Below are 20,584 nucleotides of genomic sequence, written 5' to 3'. Positions count from 1 at the left end.
CTCGTGGATTGGGAGGGTTATGGCCCAGAGGAACGCTCGTGGATCCCCTCCCGCTTCATTATGGACCCCTCCCTCATCCATGACTTCCATGCCTCTCACCCTGATGTTCCTGGGCCGTCAGGAGCCGGCCCTTGAGGGGGGGGCACTGTCATGATCCCTGTCTGTTAAGTCCATTTTTGTTCACTTTTATTTTTGCACATTCATGTCTGTTTTATGTTTTGCGTGTTCTAATTTTCCTTTTCTGTTTTAGATTGATTCCGCTCCGCTCACCTCGCCCCGCCTTTCCTCACTGACTCCCGATCCCTCATGTGTCACTCACCTCGTCTCCTCCCACTGCTGCTCTCCGTCCTGCATGCTGCTGCTCACACCTGTCCTGCATCACTGATTAGTCATAGTATAATACTCACCTGCACACTCACCTCCTTGTCAGTCCGTTGTTCTCCTTAGTTCACGTTCCGGCTCTTTAGTTTGCTCTCGTCTTGTCTACTGTTACGACTCTGCCAGTTTTCCCAACTCTGCTCTTGCCTGATCCCTGCCTGTACCTTTGCTGTGAGTTTTTGGATCTCTGGTTTTTGACTCGGACTGAATTAAAGGTTCTGATTTTTGGCTTCTCCTCAACTGGTCTCCTGAGTGGTGCATTTGGGTCCTGCCTTTTCTCTGCGTTCTAGTCCATGGTTCATGACATATAGTCACTCAGTCACTTATTCTCTGCTAATGTCCAGATAGAAAACATGCTGATTTGTGTAGGGAAATGACTGTGCCTCTGGTTTTCTGTCGTACCTACGTTCAATAAATCATAGATAAAAATTATATATTCAGTTTAATGGGAATATGGTATGGACACTTTCTAATTTTAATGTTGTTTGCTTGTGATGTTTGTTACATGGTTGTATTTTTTTTCTCTGAGGCATATGTACTTTTCACTATTTCCTAACTCTATTGTACTTGTACAGTGCATCGGGCAAGTAGTTACAAGACTTCACTTTTTCCACATTTTGTTATGTTACAGGCTCATTCCAAAATGGAATAAATTCATTTTTTTCCTCAAAATTCTACACACAACACCCCATAATGACAACATGAAAAAAGTTTTTTTGAAATTTTTGCTAATTTATTAAAAATAAAAACCAAGACACCACATGTACATAAGTATTCACAGCCTTTGCCATGGAGCTCAAAATTGAGCTCAGGTGTATCCTGTTTCCACTGATCATCCTCGAGATGTTCCTACAGCTTAATTGGAGTCCAACTGTGGTAAATTCAGTTGATTGGACATGATTTGGAAAGGCACACACCGGTCTATATAATGTCCAACAGGTGACAGTGCATGTCAGAACACAAACCAAGCATGAAGTCAAAGGATTTGTCTGTAGACCTCTGAGACAGGATTGTCTCGAGGCACAAATCTGGGGAAGGGTACAGAAAAATTTCTGCTGCTTTGAAGGTCCCAATGAGCACAGTGGCCTCCATCATCTGTAAATGGAAGAAGTTCAGAACCACCAGGACTCTTCCTAGAGCTGTCCCCCCGTCTAAACTCAGCGATTGGGGGAGAAGGGCCTTAGTCAGGGAGGTGACCAAGAACCCGGTGGTCACTCTGTCAGAGCTCCAGCGGTCCTCTGTGGAGAGTGGAGAACCTTCCAGAAGGTCAACCATCTCGGCAGCAATCCACCAATTAGGCCTGTATGGTAGAGTGGCCAGACAGAAGCCACTCCTTAGTAAAAGGCACATGGCAGCCCACCTGGAGTTGGCCAAAAGACACCTGAAGGACTCTCAGACCATGAAAAAGAAAATTTTTTGGTCTGATGAGACAAAGATTGAACTCTTTGGCGTGAATGCCAGGCATCATGTTTGGAGGAAACCAGGCACCGCTCATCACCTGGCCAATATCATCCCTACAGTGAAGCATGGTAGTGGCAGCATCATGCTGTGGGGATTTTTTTCAGCTGCAGGAACTGGGAGACTAGTCAGGATTGAGGGAAAGATGAATGCAGCAATGTAAAGAGACATTCCGGATGAAAACCTGCTCCAGAGCGCTTTTGACCTCAGACTGGGGTGACGGTTCATCTTTTAGCAGGACAACGACCCTAAGCACACAGCCAAGATATCAAAGGAGTGGCTTTAGGACAACTCTGTGAATGTCCTTGAGTGCCCCAGCACAGAGCCCAGACTTGAATCCGATTGAATATCTCTGGAGAGATCTAAAAATGGCTGTGCACTGACGTTCCCCACCCAACCTGATGGAGCTTGAGAGGTGCTGCAAAGAGGAATGGGCGAAACTGCCCAAAGACAGGTGTGCCAAGCTTGTGGTATCATACTCAAAAAGACTTGAGGCTGTAATTGCTGCCAAAGGTAACCTTGCAAAGCAGATGGATACGCCCGTTTCCTTGTTTTTCACTGGCGAATCCATCTTGCAAAGCTCCCATCTGAACCGTTTGGGCCCGTTTAGAAAGTGACAGGACCAATCAGCTACGAAGGGCAGTACTTTCAGGCGCAGCAGAGTTGTGACGTTAACCAGCAGCAGAAAGAGCTGGTGCAGTTATGGAGAAAGAGATTAGCATGGATGCTGCTAAAGTGCCAGTTTTATCAGAACTTGATGACATTTCTTCGTTAAAAGAAGAAAAAAGAACAGCAGTGAGTTGTTTTCTTTTCAAAAATGACAAAAGTCGAGTATTTACATGTCTATAGTCGCCATGTTTCGTGTTATTCCTCAGTAGCTGCACACGTGCAGCTTGTTAGCGGCTACGTCACTTGCTTTGTTGCTCTGATTGGCCCATAGAGATGTGACGGACAGAACATTCACCCAATCATACTCCGAGAATTTTTCAAAGCCTCTGCCTTTTCTCAAACATTTCCTATTGAAGCTTTCCCAGATGGATGTGTGAAACGAACCCGTCTGGCATGTCAGGTTATGCCAAAGGTGCATCAACACAGTACTGAGCAAAGGCTGTGAATACTTATGTACATGTGATGTTTTAGTTTTTTATTTTTGAGAAATTTGCAAAAATTTAAAAAAAAACCTTTTTCATGTTGTCATTATGGGGTGTTGTGTGTAGAATTTTGAGGAAAAACATGAATTTATTCCATGTTGGAATGAGCCTGTAACATAACAAACTGTGGAAAAAGTGAAGAGTTGTGAATACTTTCCGGATGCACTGTATGCCTTGAAGTCTCCTGCATAATGTAGTCATGCTGAGAGATATCAGATGAAGTCTGATAGCATGGCCTTACTGTGCTTTTCATGTGAACATTGTCGAGGAAGGCACATGCTGTCCTACTGCTCTGAGCATATTACTCTCCACTTGATCAACCAAACCGCTGCTTTTGTAAAACAGTCACTCCATGCTTTCTATCAATTCAGACCAGGGGCCTCCATTAAGTGTTACACACCAACGATGGATGTTGTATTTTTCAAAAGGGACATGTTTTACATCATGCCAACTGTGTTTAGAGACAGCGGCTGTATTTTCAAGGAATATTATGCCATGTTGTAAGGTAGGTTTGCTGTAAGGTTATTGAATGTGGTGACATAACCAGGTGTTAGAAAGCATAGCAACTGGAATTGAATGGAGACGGACCGATGAAGTCAAGAGGCAGAGAAGAGCGCAGCCATGCTGGAGAGTGATATACAGTTGCAAGAAAAAGTATGTGAACCCTTTGGGATTTCTTTGATTTCTGCATTGGTCATAAAATGTGTTCTGATCTTCATCTAAGTCACAACAATAGACAAACACAGTCTGCTTAAACTAATGCCGCACAAGAAAATGATATGTTTTGATATGTTTTTGTTGAACAAAACATGTATACATTCACAGTGCAGGGTGGAAAAAGTATGTGAACCTCTAGGCTAATGACTTCTCCAAGAGCTAACACATTTTATGACCAATTTACGCAGGAATCCAAGAAATCCCGAAAGATTCACATACTTTTTCTTGCAACTTTATTCAAGCAGATTTAGAAAAAAGACCTGTTCCATAGGAGGCAGATTGCACTAGTCTGAGGCCTCAACTCAAATGAGCTGTGAGTTAGAGCATACATTAAGTCACTCATGTTAATTTAGATTTTTACTCTCCAGCCTAATGTAGACACCAGCAGCACCAGAAACAGAAATCAGATAGAGTCTGTATGGCCATATTATGCTTTTCATGTGAACATGATCAAAGAACTGCACCTTGCTGTCCTATTACCCTGGATACGGAGTGTAGTGTGAAAGGTAGGATGTGGAAATGGCAGACAAGGTGAAAGAATCTTACACCACAATGGCAGGTTTTTCCTTTTAGACAGTGATAGGTTGACCTTATCAACAAAAGAGAGAAGAACATACTGGAGCATACAGGGTGGTAACGAGGCGGTTTCATGTAGGGATTGCACAGTGTGCGTACCATCACCCTTGCCCACTCCCTGGTGATAAATTTGCCTTTATATTATGCTGCGCTCTCACATAATTGCATGCCATTTTCTGAGGGGCTTGCTGGAAGAATTCTGTATAAACTTGCAGATAAAAAATGTGTTGATCTAAGTTCATTCATTCAGTCTAAGCTAACCCTGGAAATATCAGGACATTTAAGGAGTTTTGTCCGATGTGAAAGCCCTATTAGTCCTCAGTTGTACTTGGCAAAAACAAAGCAGGGATTGGTACAAGTACTTGAGAACTCAATGTGCCTGTCACTGTTTGAGTAATGTTTCACCACCTGAGCACCATGCACATGCTGTTTAGCTACAACATTTCAACTGATTTAACGTGTATCAGACATTCTGGGTTCATCACACAGTATACAGCTTCTCCAGTCAAAGCCTTGGCTTTATTAGCACGGTGAGTGAGAGGGGTCTGGCTGCAGACCGTAGATTTTAGACCACTACTGTGAAACACTGCCTGTAATTGATGTTAGTGATGTAATTTGCTGCTACAGCAATTTAGATGCTTTTTTAAAAAAAAATTCAGCTTATTCAAAAACAAAGTTACCTTTTTGAAATAATGACACTACAAACATCACAGACTGAACAACATTAACAAAAAATACATAAATAATAGTATTATTATTTTAATAAAAATTAAATAAACATAAAACAGAATAAAGGTCTGATTTTTAATCTAGAATTAAAATTATGTATAGACTCATTTTAAAAGTACTTACACAAACAGTGGCTTGATTTACCTTCATTGGCTTAAGCTCAAGCTAACATAGCATCACTAGCTATGTAGTTGATCCCACTACATAAACCACTGTAGCTTTAGCTGAGGCTGGCAAAAGTAAAACTGGTCTAGCCTTAGCAAATGCTGCATAATATACTGAAGTAAACGTTGCTTTGTTTACTTTAGCTACCTGTGTTATGTAGCTATGTTAGCTACATGGCTTATATAGCTAACATAGCTTCATTAGCATTAGGTATTGCTACACGGAACATTGAACCATTATATGTAGCTAACATACTTTTGTTTCATTTAGATTTAGCCACATTAGCTACATAGAAAGAGTTGCTATGTAGCCAAATCTAGTGCTAACAAAGCTTTGTTAGCTACATAAGCCAAGCTACACAACCAGTGTAGCTAAAGGTAAAGCAAATAAAGCAACATTAACTACATTTTAACTAACAAAGCTTTGTTTGTTTTAGTTTTAGCTATGGTAGCTACATAGCTAAGTTATCTGCCTAGCTAAAATGTGTTCTTAGCTTTAGATTTAGCCACATTCACAATTTAGCTATGCTGTCTTTGTAGCTAATGCAGTTTTGTGAGGTATAGATAGGGCCATGTTAGCTATGTAGCTAAGTTATCTATGAAACAAACATAACTTCGTTAGCTTTAGATATGGCCATGATAGCTATGTTATCTAGATTGCTAAAGTAGCTTTGTTAGCTTTAGCCTTAGCTATGTTAATCGCATTAGTCTCCATGTTGGCTTTGTTGAATGTTTTGCAGTAATTTTTTGCAGGTCAAGGTTTTGACTTGTAAGTGTTGGTATCCTAACCCTTACCTTAACCCTAACCAGTAGTTTAAAATGATTTTTTTTTTAAGTTTTAGCGTGTATTTCTGTCCTGACAGTTGCAGTGTCTCACTGTAGCAGCAGTTGGAGGCATCTGAGATCTGTGGTTGCTTTATAACAATTATAGTAGCCATCAAGAGACATTTGACTTGAAGGCAAACAAACTTCCGCCCTGTTAGGGCCTCTGGTTGTTAAGCTCTAAGGTCCATAATGTTATGGATGTCTGGAGGTAGGGGGACCCAGAGGTGGGGGCCTGAGCTGCTAAAGATTTTAGATTCAATGATGGAGGGTGGAAAATTGAGGAGGATAAAGGAAGAGGACCTGAGAGTGTGGGAGGGTGTGCTGATGTGCAGGAGGTCCGAAAGTTATTGAGAGGCAAGGTTATGTCCTTTAAGGTGAGGAGCAGAATCTTGAAGTCAGTGCGGTAGTTGACTGGGAGCCAGGGTAGGTGTTGAAAAAAAGGAGTGATGTGATTACTGGATGAGGTTCTGGAGATGATACAGGTGGCAGTATGTTTGGCTCATTGCAGTCTTTGAAGGGATTTCTGGGGATGACCAGAGTGTAAACTAAAATAGAACAAAAGATGGGAGTATGCAGGCCTGGTAACAATATTGATGTGGGCCTGGAAAGATAGTGTGCTGTTGAGGATGAAAGCCACACTCTCAACCTGAGGGGAAGGAGACACTAAGGAATGATAAATTGTGAGGAAAAAAAATCAAATACTGCTAAGGTGGATATAGTGCCAATAAGTACAACTAAGTTTCTTCAGATAAATCCCTGATACTTAAAAATCTATAAAAATACAAAGTAATAGGCTGAAATATGCATAGACATTCAGAGGAAACTGTTACTTTATGCACAAACCAACTCACCAAACACTGTTCATTTTAATCTCTGCAGCACTCCTCAAGCACACTTTGGGTATAACACTATTACACTCATGGCATCAATCACACTAGTGTTGCAGATGCGAATGAGGCCATTAGTTTCAGCATCATTTTAAATGATCCTTCCTGCAAGAACTGACCCAAACAACTGTTAGCTGTGCAAATATGAGGCAACAGAGATACACATACTTCAACTCTAACAGAAATAATGCCCTACCCACTAGAGTGGCCTAATTTAGAGCTCAGGAGGGGACTAAGAGCTTGGTCTTATCTGGGAAATTAAAGGAAGAGAGCAGGCAATGAGTGGAGAGTAGTACAGTAATCATTTTAATGAAACCCTGGGTACAGCTACAGCCTCCGCTGAGACACTCTGAGCAGCAGATTTAGAAACAGCTTGCAGTCCTGCTGTGACTTAAAAAGGATGGCTGTGGGTTCCCATGAAAGAACAAAAAATGAAATAATTGTGCTTAAAGTGCTGTAAAGTCCTTATAAAGTGAATATTAAAGGCTTTAAGGTTAAATTTCACCAGTAAAGACTGAGAACATCACTGCAAGAGTAAGTACATTATTTCTGCACCATTTTGAAGTTGCGTGGTGGAGCTACAGAGACACAATTCACTTCTTTCTCTTCTTCTTTTTACAAAGCTCCTACTCACCTAATGAGCTCCATAGGTTCTCAAGGCAGTAGTTGTTTATTCTACAAAAAGTCAGACACACGAGTCAGCCAGGTGGCCAAAGTTTTGGAGGACATGGGAAAAAAAATGTGTTCATGTCTGAAAATGAAAGCTGTCTTTGCTCCAAGGTTAAAAAAAATAATAAACAAAAGCTTCCTTCTTGAATTTCAGGTCCTGAAAAATAACGAAAGAGGCACTTAATACAAGTGCAGTGACATGGAAACATTTATTTTATCAGCAGCCACAACCCCGCTGGAGTGATACCTAAAAAAGCGAGAGTAGAGTGCAGAGAAGCTCAGGTTTTAAAAATTTATTCAGGGGTATTTGACACTTAAGACCAGTGCTTCACAAACTTTTTCCACTCAGGAGGAACAGTGACAGGAGCCACAATCCAAAAACATAATTTTTCTACTGAAAACAATTTATTTTTTAAATAAGGATAATAGTAATGGTTTATTAAGTAATGAAAAGCATGATTTATGATGTAGTTTGGGAGGAATAGGCTACTGTTCTGTTGTTATTGATACTCCTTAATGATCCTAATGTCTGTTTGTAATTCTATTTTGTTTTATAAATGTTATTTTTTCAGTTGTGTACAATTGTGTAAATTTACCTTTGAATGAACTACCTTGCGTTGCAAGTTGTATGAATTTGCATATTGTAAATTAATTTCTGCTGTTGCATGCAAAAGTAGCCAAAGTAATTTACATATAATTCTATTGTATCAATGAGAGCAATCTTTCCAGATATTTTGCCCAAATGATGCCGGGCCTGTCCTTTTCTTAGTGAAAACATTCCATCTGAATGAATGCCTGTAAATGGGACGCTCTGTCAAACTAATGACCACATCTTGTGACTAAGTATTTCATAAACTGTCATCACAAACCTCATGGTTGTGTTTTACACCTGTTAGATTAGTTGGATCTTAAAGGGATACTTCAACATTTTGACAAATTTGCCCATTGCCATAATTCCTATAGTCTTAGTAATAGGTTTGTTTCCTTTAGTTGTCAGTGCAAGCTGTTTCAAGATCTGGGGAGACCGTTAAACCAGCTGCACCGTGAACACTATTTTAGTAGACGGAATTTTTGCTTTTCCTCATCAAACTCATCAAATACACAAACAACTCCAAAACGCTCTCGTAGACAAGTTGTAACCTACACATTCACCACGCTATGAAATAATAATGTATAATTATGTACAATTATGACATATGAAGCAAATACTCAGAACTATTTCTTGAGTGAACCACTGGGCGGAGTGACACAGTGCAGCAGCCATGTCTGGAGTGTAGTTCCGGCTTTGCATTTAGGTTTAAAACATCTCCGTCTCGTAATGTTCCATGATTATTTCATAGTGTGGTGAATGTACAGGTCACAACTTGGCCATGAGAGCGTTTTGGAGTTGTTGGATTGTGTATTTGATGAGTTTGATGAGGGAAAGCAAATCTCTGTCTGCTAAAATAGCGTTCGCGGTGCAGCTGGTTTAACGGTCCCCCCAGATCTTGAAACAGCTTGCACCAACAACCAAAGGAAACGGATCTATTACTAAGACTATAGGAATTATGGCAATGGGCGAATTTGCCAACATGTTGAAGTATCCCTTTAAAGTGCAAATTTACTGATTTCAACCAGTTATGCATAGATAGGAAATTAATATAACTGCTAGCCATCTGTATTGTTTTATGGCTTTAACTCCTGCTAAAATGTGATGTTGAAAGAGGAGGATGTGTTTTAAAAGGAGGGTGTAGGGCATCAACAGGTTTATTTCTGACAGAGGTGTAGTACTAGATTATTGTACTGAAGTAAAAGTAAAGTTACTTAAAATATACTAAAGTAAAAGTAGTAATCTGTAAATCTACTCAAGAAAAAGTAAAAAGTAGCCTAAGTCATTTAAAATTTACTCAAAGTACTGAGTAGCTATATACAGCAAAATATGATCTTTTCTGAATGTGAAACAACTACAAAAGAATATAAATCTATAACCAGGTTGTTGTTATAAGGTGAGACTTAGACTAAAGTCAAATGCAGCAGCTGTTTTCAGATGAAATCTGAAACCTTTCCCCTTACTACTGACCATCATGTGCTGTGAAAGTCAAACTTCAAGACATATTCTTGTTGGCTGAAAGCTAGAATCACCTTATTTTGGCTTTTAGTGTTTTTTTAAACTCAGTACTTAATACTTTTTAAAATTTAGTGAGGTACAATTCTTTCCTCAAAATGTATTTAAGTAAAAGTAAAAGTAGTGATTTTGAAAAGTACTCAAAAAAGTACAAGTACACAAAAATGCTACTCAATTATAAAAACTTGAGTAAATGTAATTAGTAACTTTGCACCCCTGGTTTCTATGTTTTGTATGTAATTGTAAGTTATTACCATTAACACATTAAAAAGATAGATTTTATTTTTTTAGTTTGGATGCATGCTGATGAGGCGGGTCTCCAAAAGAATGACTGACAGATAAGAAAAAGAGGAAGAAGTCCATCTCCTTCACAAGTGTCCACTCCTACAGACTTCAGGACCTTAAGGGGCTCCAACACAGCCCTCTCCTAGTCCAGAAAAAATGAGGGAGACAGGCAACCTTCTTCATCTGTGTGCATAAAGGTAAAACCCAGAACATCCCAGCAGAGACAGAGGAGTGGAGGACTTCCTGATCTCCCAGAGACAATCACAGTCCTTTCCAGATCCACAACAGTCCTGCTCACAGCTCAATTTACTGCATGCATGCCAGTGGGCCCAGAGTGTGGATCTAATAGTCACTACCATTATGTACAGGAATGATCATCAGTGGACTAAATAGATAGTTCATACACACTGGTCAAATACATGAGTCTAGTTTAACTCATATAAAGAATCAACTGAGACAAATCACTTCAGGTTTAACTAAAGTAATGTACGTGACATTATATGTTGAATTTCTCTCAATATCTACAATGTGGTTTGAAATAAAATGAACAAAATCTCAAGTTCTGTTACCTCATTTTTTTCTCCACTGGGGTTCAGATTAGTTGTATATGTATATATCAGCGGTTGGTGGGCCAATTTTATAATCCGTCACATTTTCGGTCTCCCCTGCTGACATAGTTCAGCCAGTTATGTCGAGCATGATTATACCCAAAAATATCAAGTGATTGTGCTACTTTTAATTGCTTCCCATTTTACACACCACACAAAAGGTGAATATATTTTCTTGTCACACCCCTGGTGTGTGCAGATCTTTTAAAATGTGGAAGCAGTGGACAGAACATGGCCAGGCTTTGACCTCAGGTTGTTACTTCAAAAGTCCTCTTCACTGATGCATAGTGCTGCAACTTCCTCTAACAAATGCAGTCTTTCCTCCTTCATCATCAGTCTTTCTTCTATGCATAGGCATGATAGATGAACAGCAGTGTAAACCGGTTATGATCTCTCATTTTAATGATGTAATTTTTAGATAAATGATCATCGTAGAGTGCAGAGCTTTGGGCCACTTGGTTGACTAATGGGACATCAGGATAATAGGACTCAGGAGGGAAATGCTTAAAGCTGGTGAGGCTTTAAATCAATACTGTATTAATTTAAGAAAGAACCTTTTGAAATGAAAGAGGATGGTTTGTATGTGTCTAATAGTTGAACTTCTTGGAGATGATCACTTGCTTTTTGTGCTGAAAGTCAGATGAGAATTAGATATCTACACGGCATGCTGTTCAGACTATGAAACATCAGCAGGTGAGCATTTATCTTTGCAGAAACATGTGAAAGAGGTGGAAAACAGCTGGTTTGAATCTGCCATGCAATACCTAACTCATTTCATTAAGATCTGATATTTTCACAAAGGGCATTAAACTGTGTTTTATCTGTTCAAGGAGTAAAAGAATAGGCTTTAAACATGGCTCACTGCTCTGCAAAGGTGGTGATAAAGAAAACAATTTTGCTTAAAAGTGGACTTAGTTAACATGATGCCATGATAGCATCTCCCCATGTTTCCAGTATTCATATTGAGCTAAGATAAAGACGCTACAGTGATGGCTATCATGTAATCATAGTACCATAACAAAGATAATGACTTCCTTTTCAGCACTGAATCAAACCAATTGGAGTAGATTTCCCCCATTAGATAACAACAGTTGCAAAAACAGCATGGTGCAAGGAAAACAGTGGAGGCAAATGGAGAGAAACAGAGAAACTGTAGTCGTTTGGAGTGTAATGGATCACAGAGGTCATGGTTCGGTTCATTCCTCAGTTTTGGTACGTAAAAAAGGAAGATAAAGTCCCAGTCCAGAGTTTTCTCTAATTCGTCATTGTTATTTCTAATCTAACATTAGTGCTGGTTGTAGTTTGTTCCATCTAGAGTTATTCAGAACTATCTGTGATAGTTGGTTTAGCCTGTGATAAATTAACCCTCAAGAGATCCTAGGGACATTTTGTGCCATTCAGTTTTTTTATTTTCAAGCCATTTCTGCTGTGTTGAATGAATATAACTCAAATTTGCCAGAGGATATTCATTTTTTAAAAAGTTAGAATCGTTGTCTCAGTTTCTTAACTCATTGAGTGTCAGCCCTTTTATAAAATGGAAAGTGGCTTGTGCCAGCGTTTTTGGCCATTTTGAGTCGTCTTTCAAGATCCACAGAATATTTTGTACTATGACTCTAGAAACACCAAATAGCAAAATGAAAGAAGAAACTCTCTATTTCATCATGGAGAAAACCGTTTGTTTGCACCTTGTTCCGTTCTTGATTTATCTTAAGTTGAATAGAGACTAGTTTCACCAAAAAGACCACTTTTTTTTCTGGAAAGCTGAGAAAAATGCATTTTTGTGAAAGAGAGTATGTCAAGAAAAACAGGGATTTTTATGTTATAATTTTGCCTTCAATGACATAAAAGACATCTGAAAAATGTATTACAAATGTTATTTTATTGTAAAATAAATAATGCTTCCAGTTACTGTCATGCCATTCACACTCTGGAACTGGACGGCCTCCACGGGACCCCCCTATACGCCCATGTCCTCTCCTGCTTGCGTGCCCCTTGGCACTACCTATAAATTATAGAAGTAATATAATAGCTATAATATTTATTTTATATTCAATATATATAAAATCTATTAAATAGATTTTTTTGTTGTTCTTACCTCTTTTTCTGCCAACAGTGTTGCAGAACTGCATGGGGCTTGCTCTTCTCTCAAGTCTGCTCCTGAAATCACAGGAGCATGAGTGATGTTTCATTTGATAAATCTGGCTGAATAATCAGTGGGTTCCTAATGTTAACTTACCTCCATCCCTCTGGGATGGAGAACAAGATGCTCCGCTCACTTGGCAGCCATTCCTCAGAGTCTGGGTCAGAAAAGTCAGTCTCTGAAGTGTCGTCGCTGTGTGCATTCAGCTGGCGAGAGGCTGCCTTATTTCTCCAACGCACGGGGGGAGACCTCGCGGCATTCTTTAGCCTCTTGGCCGGCCGAGGCAGATCAATGAACGCGCCAATCCCTGGATTTGCTGTCGTTAAGTTCAGTGTCGGTTTCAGTGACTAAGCGATTTCTCAGGCGAAAGTTTAAAGTTTCTTCCAGCGTCTAAGTCAGAACTTTTAGCTTAGATTACCTCTGTAATGATTGCTCTGCTCTTTGACCCCAGGGTGGTCTCCACCTCTGATCTGTGGCTTTGATCTACCGTCTCTTCTGACTGTAGTGTTCCGACTACATATCCCAGAAGCCCCAAAATAACTCACAGGGAGCGTGAGAGCGGCCCCTTATGCCAGCCACCAAAAAAACACTTTGATGTATATAAACATCAATGGCACTCAAGCGTTGGTTTTTAAATGACGTGTATATACGTCAATGGCACTCAATGAGTTAAACAAGCCTAAAATGGCCAAGCTACATAAAAACTGACACATTTGTTTCTAAGGAAAAAAAAAAGGTCCCATTGAAAACCACTGAAAATGCCATTTTTGACCCCTCATTTATTTTAACATTAACCAATGCATTTCTTTATGTTAAGATTTTATTTTGGACTACTAGCTTTCAATCTTTTAATTTTTATATTATCCACCAGATGGCGCTACTTTTTCCCATTGAAAGCATGCTGCAAAATTTCACACTTTTTACCATTATCTACAGGGGTGCCTTGCTACTGAAATGATAAGTCTGTTGCTATTGATGAGGGGTAATGGGGCTTTTAATAAGCATTTTGCTGGCACTGGTCATAGTTTTTATGATATGGGCAAAGTAATGACATCTAACCCCATAAACAATCCTTTACAGTTCACTTTACACCCCATCTCTCCAAATGATGTAGCCTTTGCCTTGAAACCATTGATCCTAGGAAATCAACTGGAGCAGACAAATAGATCCTTTGGAAAACTGCTCAAATGGCCTCTCAATATAACAGAGGAGACAACACAGACCCCAATAGTTATCACCCTGTCTCCAAATTATCCCGAACATTTCTCTCAAATCATTCTGTGCTTAGTCCTCATCAGTCAGGTTTTAGATCCATGCACAGGACTACCTCTGCTGTTACACGTGTTGTTGACACAGTTTCTAATGACTGCAATATCCATCTGTATGCAGATGATATGATTTTGTATTGTTTTGATGATTCTGTTCAGCTTGTTGTCAAGCAATTACAAATATCATTTGATATCCTTCAAAATGCACTTGTAAGCCTTAAGCTCATTCTTAATTGTAACAAAACAAAATTGATGCTTTTTTCCCAGGCTAAAGATGTTCCTCTTAACTGTCTACATTTATCCACACTGGATGGTACAATTATTGAAAGAGTAACAGTTTATACATATACTGGGATTTGGCCTGATGAAACACATTTAAATGCCACATTGAGTTCCTTGTAAGCAAACTTCCCTTTTAACTGTAGGAAAAGTGTTATTGGGGTGGTCTTATGTCAGTGCTAGTCTATGGGAATATTGTCTATAGACATGTCGCTGCTTCCACTCTTAAATCTCTGTGCTAAGTTTATCACTCATCTCTTAGATTTATAACAGGAGACCCAACACTCATCCTTGTGTTCTGTATAACAAAGTTGGTTGGCCTTCTCTGGTACAGTGGCATGATAAACACCTATATCTCTTTATTTATAAATCGCTCATTGGGCATACACCGTCTTATATAACATCAATGCTAAACTGGTCGTCTTGACCTTACCAAACTTGTTCTATTGACTGTTTAATGCTTCAGGTTCTGCCGGTTAGTCTGAGCTGGGAAAATCTGCTTTTAGTCTTTGTGCTCCAAACATGTGGAATCTTTTACAACACACACTTAAGACTGATGGTCTAATCTCCCTGAGACAATTTGAGTCGATTATTTCGAATTGTTTTGGCTACGGTTTTGATTGTTTCTCTGAGTAAAATCCTGCTAACTTTGCTTATCATCTGTAATTTTACTTTATTATCATTACTGTTTTTTGAAATGTATTATTAGTAGTGTCTTTATTTTTATTATTCTGTATTATTATCTTGTAGCTTGACATCATTGTAAATGAGGGGAATCTCAATGATCCTTGAGATTTAAATAAAGGTTGATGAAATACTGTCACATTTCGTTTTTTTTTTTTTTGAATGATTTGGATCTATTTGTCGTGTGACTACGTGCACTAAACTATGACCAACGAAAAGTCAATGTTTGGGATGAATACAAATACCATCAGTATTTGAGTAGTCAGTGATTTATGTTACCTTTAACATTGTACAACAATTTCTTAAATACTTAGAGTTAACACTAACCCAGCCACACATGGGCAGGTTGTGGCTGATCATACAGCCATAACCTCCTAATACTAGATGGTAAGACTGGCATGTCAGTGTTTTTCTTGCATCTTTTGTGTGGTTTTCCTGACCTGATGTCAACAAACCCTGACACCTACCAATAGGATCACGTTTGCTCCCCATCTTTGTACCTTCATTTACTAGACTGATGTCATTACAGACCCCACTTTTTCCCATTCAGGGGATCTTCTGTGTACCTCCAGCAAAGCTAGCTTCGCTTTTCATCACATTCATAGATCAGGTTCTATCTGAAGGATAGCCAAGGATAGTCATCTTCAGATACATAGATGAGTCCTCACACGCTTTTTCTGTTTTCTTCTTTTCAAAACAAAGGACTGCTAGCATCACAAAGAGCACTGCTGTTGTAGCGATGATTGACGGTCTTTGACCCATCTTCCAGACTACCTGTGAACTCTCACACAGCTGTGGACGCAGCAGTGATGACAGCATAAAATAATCTGACTCAAGGATGAACTCAGTAAATTTTGTAGAGCAAAGGTCAATGTAATTAATTTTTATGTCCATCTGTGGAAATTTTCCAAGAATCAGTGTTCTTCAGACCCACCCCAGCCCTTCACCCTGAACCATCTTTCATAAATATACTTGGACCACCAGTTATAAGAGCTTACATAGTACCCAAAGTTTTCTTCTTCATCAATCTTAGCCTCTCTGGTCTTGTTTGTGGCTTGTTAACAGACCTCTGCTAGCTTTATGAAGAAACATCTCATCCTCATTACATCAGACCTTCATAGATGCATGCTCTAATCGTGTGTACGTGGAGCTGGAAGCCTTTTATTTACTCTGTGTAAGGTTTTCATGATTAAAGGGTTGTTGGATAATCCTGTTTTGAAGCATAATACCATTATGGTAAGTCCTATTTCCAAGCTAAAGCTTTTCACTAAAACTTGTCAATTACAGCCTTGGTATAAACAATAGTGTGTTTTAGTTTGTGCACACTCTCTTCAAAGGTTCATTTAGCCCGAGGGTTAAATTTTATTATCAAAATTAGACTAATAGCTCAGAACTGTGTGTTTCTTCGTTATGACATTTAATGAGCCCCAGTTTTCAGCCCACGTTCTAGTTCATATTGAAAACAAACACATTAAGGGAGACAAGACTGATAGAGGTGTGTGCTTCTCAGCTTAGTAAAAGCTCTAAACAGCAAATTCTGCTTTAAATGCTTAGAAAATATTAGCATAAGTTCTAGCTGAACAAGAAATTATTTGAAGCCTGTAAATCATTTATTGTACATTGAAAAAGTATTCAGACCCCCTTCACTTTTAAAAAAAAATTGTTATGTTGCAGCCTGATGCTACAGACATTAAAAATATTTTTCCCTCTCTAATCTACACTCAATGTCCCGTAATGACTAAGTCAAAACAGAATTTAAGAAATCTGTGCAAGACCACTTGGAGTTTGCAAAAAACTCCACATAGAGGCCAATAGCTTTGCACACAATGGAGAGCTGCAGTGATGGTTATCCATCTGGAACTTTGTAGCATCTCCACACAGGATCTCTGGAGCTCGGTCAGAGTGATCATCAGGTCCTTAGCCACCTCTCTTACTAAGGCCCCCTTCAGTTTGGCAAGGCGACCAGCTCTTGGAAGATTCCTGGTTGTGCAAAACTAATTCCATTTGAGAATTATGGAACACACCGTGCTCTTGGGAACCTTCAGTGCAGCAGAAATTTCTGTTGCTTTCTCCAGATCTGTGCCTTGCAACAATCCTGTCTCTGAGCTCCGCAGCTCATTCCTTTGATCTCATGGCTTGGTTTTTGCTCTGATATGCATTGTTAGCTATGTGGCCTTCTATAGAGATCTGTGTGCCTTCCCCAATCATGTCATATCAGTGTAATTTTTCGCAGGTGGACTCCAATGAAGGTGTAGAAACATATCAGCAAAGATCCAGAGAAATGGGAGGGAGCTGGGCTAAATTTCAAATGTTGCAAAGGGGCTAAATACTTATGTCAATGTAAATGGTAAATGGTGTTGAGCTTTTCTAGTTGTCTGATTACTCAAAGTGCTCCTACACTCCACACCTATCAGTGAAACAATTAAAATCTATGTTGATTTTTGATGGTGTCTCTTTTTCTTCCCTCTGGGGTTATGGGGGGGGGGGGGCTTGCTTTTCTTAGGTACATGTAGGGGCAGGGGGGCTCCAAGGAAAAATGGTTAGGAAACACTGCTTTAAATGATCCACAGACCACTGTGGCTGATAGATTTGGTAAATTGACCTCGCCATTAGCCCTATCTCCCAATAGTAAATTCCTTTAAAAAATTTCTTGATCCAGACGGTGATCCGGATCACCCCCAAAATCTAAATAGTTCTTTCTTATGCCATTTGTGACATTTTCTGAAAATTTAATCAAAATCCATCTACATCTTTTTGAGTTATGTTGCTAACAAACTAACAAACAAACAAACAAACCCTGCTGATCACATAACCTTCTTGGCAGAGGCAATGAGCAGAAAAACGGCATTTAACTGACTGTTAACTTTCAATAAAGGCAGTGACATCAGGTAATAACAGACATGTAATGAGATTTACTGCTCTGGGATTTTATATTGTAGTGTTAGAGGGGCGGGGTCATTCTCTACTGTGGGCTCGTGACATCACAAGCCCACATATTGGCCCCACCCAAATTAAACCAAGCCAGGACAGAGGTGAAAAACTTTCTAACGGTCTAAATCCAAAATTCAGCCACATGTACAGGTAGATCTCAGTGTTTTCACGTTTACAGCAACCATATTCCAACACTTCTAGTGTATTAAACCAAAAACTTTGGATTTCACTTTACAGGGTCTTTAAAGGGTACTGAGTGTAATGAGAGAAAAAATGAATTTAAACAACTGTAGCATCAGGTTGCAACATATAATTGAGAAGGGGGTGGGGGGGTCTAAATACTTTCTGGATAAACTGTAAAGCTGAGCTGTGTTTTTTTCAGATTTATTACACATATTTGGAGACTGATATTATTAAAGACCCCATTTTAACTCCACATATTTGGAGTTTCCATGACCCACCCTCAGTCGAGGAGACCAGGAAGTGGTGGTTGTAGACAGAGCGTAACAGAGAGAAAGAGTGCGAATTGTAGTGAGAATACTCACAATGCTGGGATAAATAGGGGAATATTGACCCTCTGACATGATGTTCAGTCGTCCGGTGAAACCATGGGTGAGACTGACGGTGCGTCTGTGAGCACTGACAGCGTGTCCGTGCAGTTAGCCCTGACTGCAGACTGCAAATCGGGGTGGAGCTCAACACCGTTTAATGTCGGCGTTTAATGTTCATTGGCTGAGTTGGAGCTCAACGTTGTTAGCAGTATTTAGAAAGATATTTACTGATTTTCAGTATTTGGAAAAGTATTTACTGATTTGGAGTTTATGTAGATGAGTGGGACAGAAATTTAGGCGTGTTTTTTAGGAGGCTGATTAGGAGGTTTTGGTTTTTTTTGGAAGAGTAGGGGAGAGAGAGAAACTAGGTTTCAGCAGATTCGCGCAGCTCTAAACTCTTCTTATGAATATTAGAGGATGCTATGTTAAAGCATTGTCAGAACTTATGTTAGATAGCGAGAACAGGGCTAAACCACAGGATGAATAAACTCTTTAACCAATCAAGCTATCAAGCTGCGCATGTGCAGCTAATGACGAATAACACCAAACATGGCAACTATAGACATGTAAGTACTCAACTTTTGTCATTTTTGAAAAGAAAACAACTCACTGCTGTTCTTTGTTCTTCTTTTAACAAAGAAGTGTTGTCAAGTTCTGATAAAACTGGTGCTTTAGCAGCATCCACACTAATGTCGTCCTCCATAACTGCACCAGCTCTTGCTGCTGCTTGTTTACATCACAACTCTGCTGCGACTGAAAGTACTGCCCCTCGTCGCTGATTGGTCCTGTCACTTTCTAACTGGGCCCACACGGTTCAGATGGGAACTTTGCAAGATGGATTTGCCAGTGAGAAACAACAAAATGGGCGTATCCATCTGCTTTGCAAGGTTAAACCGGAAGTGTTCTAGTACGTTTGTCTTTACCAGCAACGTTTTGATAGATGCGGAAACAGAAAGCTTCATAAATAGTAAAAGTTTGGGGAACAACTTTATAAAACAGACACATTTTAGCTCGTGGCCTTCATCTCGTTCATCATGAAACAGATTTCTTATTCTACCGATGTGGATGTAAATATTTGCTACAACAAGGTAAATAGGACTTCATATTTATCATTTTACTGTCTAGTTTGACCGATAACCGCTCGTGGTGCGAGTAAAAAATAGAAGAGACCTCAAATTTTTAAATTTACCGTGTATGACAAATGCAGCAGTTAGGCTGCCAGTCTGAAACAGGTTACAGCACAGGAAAGGGGAAGAGCGCTGCAGAACTGTGACAGCACAGCACCAGCGCAGACCAAAACATGGCGGCCTCCTGGTGAGTTTATAAACTCAAATTACTCAAAATGCAGATATCTAATGAGTTTTTTAGTTCAGTATACATATGAGAGATACACATATCTATCCAACAAGATGAACTTGTCTGATCATGCAGGGTTTCTTTTAAAGAACTCAAAGACCCTTTTCTCAGAGGAAGTGGAATGATTTGTTTAAGATGAGCATCTTCAATCTTCTGATAAGCACTGAACCTTATGGTGCCAATAAAGTTACTACACTTCCACCCTACAGATGGCTACCATTACCTTTTACTGGGCATTAACTTGTCTGGTTATAATGTAGTTTCATAGTGTAATGGGGTTGTAAATTCCTTCTGGCACCAGAATCGGGGTTCATAGGCACTTTTTATCCCTCCACTGTCATAGTTTTTGGGGGCTTAAGTGCGAACATGTAAATCAACATTCAGTCATACGGATGTCAGTGACTCCATATAAGGCAGCTGAGGAAGAGGCAATGCACACCAGGGTGCTGTGCTGATGATCCATCATCTATGACAGTCCAGGATCCGGGGTGCCAAAGATCTCAGAAGAAAGGCATTAACATTCTACAATTTTACATTTTGGCTCTCATACATTAAAAACTGTCAAAGTAAAGATTCTATTTTTTGTATATCACAACTTTACCCAGTAAGGGTACCATAGAGCGGTGTTTTCCAAGCTTTATTTCCACTTATATCAAGAGTTATGAAGGAATCTATACATCATTCCAATAGCAGACTTTCAGCAAATGCAGCACCACCTTACCAATCATGTCTCATCAGATTGGAGTGGTTTGAGCCTGACCTGGTGAAGGGGCACCTACACAATACAAGGCAGATGATTGTAGTGTTACTGCTGATCTTTGCAA

This window comes from Cheilinus undulatus, linkage group 10 (assembly GCF_018320785.1).
Source record: "Cheilinus undulatus linkage group 10, ASM1832078v1, whole genome shotgun sequence".
In the NCBI taxonomy this organism is placed as follows: Eukaryota; Metazoa; Chordata; class Actinopteri; order Labriformes; family Labridae; genus Cheilinus; species Cheilinus undulatus.
Note: the sequence above shows the minus strand (reverse complement) of the source record.